The following is a 1,407-nucleotide window of genomic DNA, read 5'->3' on the forward strand; positions in this document are numbered from 1 at the left end:
GGGGAGAGGCCAAGAGTCTGGGGTACAGTAACTCCGCTTTACATCTACATCTCTGTTGTACAAGGGGAGCTATCGAGAGGCCCTTACCAAATCTCATTTGTCTTGAAGCATAGGAAAGACAAGCCCTCCAAGTTTGCATAGAAAATCATGATGGGGAGGAGGAAGGGGTTCCTTTAACTAACATTTAATTAACTAACATTAGTTAAAAGAACTAAACTTTAATAAACTAATAAACAAATGTAAAAAATAAGTTCTTTAACATTAGTCCCTTACAGTACAGTATATTTCACTCTCTGATGATAGCCCCAGTTTAAAGATACTGGACTTTTTATAGGTTGCTTTCTCATTTTAAGGACCACTGACAGATTTAGGATAATTGAAACTTTTCTCCATAGAAAGGAGACATCTGGCAGTACTTTTCTGGTATGCCTTGTTTAGTCATGTCTTTAGCTGCCCTCATGAATAAAAGAAAGAAGAACCGGAGAGCAACTCCAGAGCCACCCACCCCACTGTGCCTACAGAATGCTCCCTGCTCTCCCAGACCAAACACCCTCAAGAGGTGTAGGGTGCGTTTTCAGCATTGGTGGGTCATTTCCTCTTAAGAGATTGCCAGGCTGCTTATGGAACAGCATGTCATGTGACACCCCAGTTGCTATGGCAAATATTTGCGTTTCATGAAAAACGTGAGTGAAAAAAAAAAAGAAAGAAAGAGAATCAATGCAAATGGCCAAATCCCAAGGCAGACAGGCCTTCAGGTGGGTGCTTGGCCTGCTCCATTATTGTTTCCGATTCAGCTGTTTAACAGGCTGTGAGGAGGCCATGGGCTAATGTGCATAATGCGATGGGCCCAGGCACCTGTTTCGATTCTCACTCCAAGAGCGTTCTCGGCTCCCCTGTTCTACAGAGAACAGATCTACAGGTAATACACATGTCAGAGTGAGGTTTTAGTCAGTAAGCAGTTTATCTAAAAAAAAAAAAAATAAATGATAATGTGTTTTCTAAATGCTGATTATCCCTGGCATCATTTTCCTCAGTTGACTTGCAAAGGTTTCCTCTACTTTTAAAATTAGTAATATTTTAAGGCTGTGACCCCAGACTGGTACATTTCTGAGCTGACTTTTAATAGTGGTAGATGGTAAACTGGGCATGGATGTTAGCAGTGAAGAGAAGAAAGACACTAGGTGCCGAGCTCCATACTGGAACCCTTGCAGACCCTCTGCTGGGCTCCAACCCCACGCCTGATAGCACAGCAAGCCCTTTCTTACTTACAAATGCCTTTCAGAGTGTTGTTCCCTGAAAGTAGGGATTATAACTGTGTGTGAATATTTACTTTCTCAGACCCTTTCCTCAAAGCAAAATGGGGCAGTATGGATGTCTGGGGAGGGAAAGGCCCTTCTAATTATTAGC

The 1,407-nt window shown here is 42.4% G+C and overlaps 1 protein-coding gene across 1 annotated transcript in view; it reads left to right on the forward strand.

Moving 5' to 3' along the window:
• The window catches only part of Iqch (IQ motif containing H), a 136,227-nt gene that overhangs the window by 10,450 nt on the left and 124,370 nt on the right, over nt 1–1,407 (forward strand). The gene's annotated exons all lie outside the window — the stretch shown is intronic.

Source organism: Microtus ochrogaster, chromosome 5, assembly GCF_000317375.1.
Source record: "Microtus ochrogaster isolate Prairie Vole_2 chromosome 5, MicOch1.0, whole genome shotgun sequence".
Lineage (NCBI taxonomy): Eukaryota > Metazoa > Chordata > Mammalia > Rodentia > Cricetidae > Microtus > Microtus ochrogaster.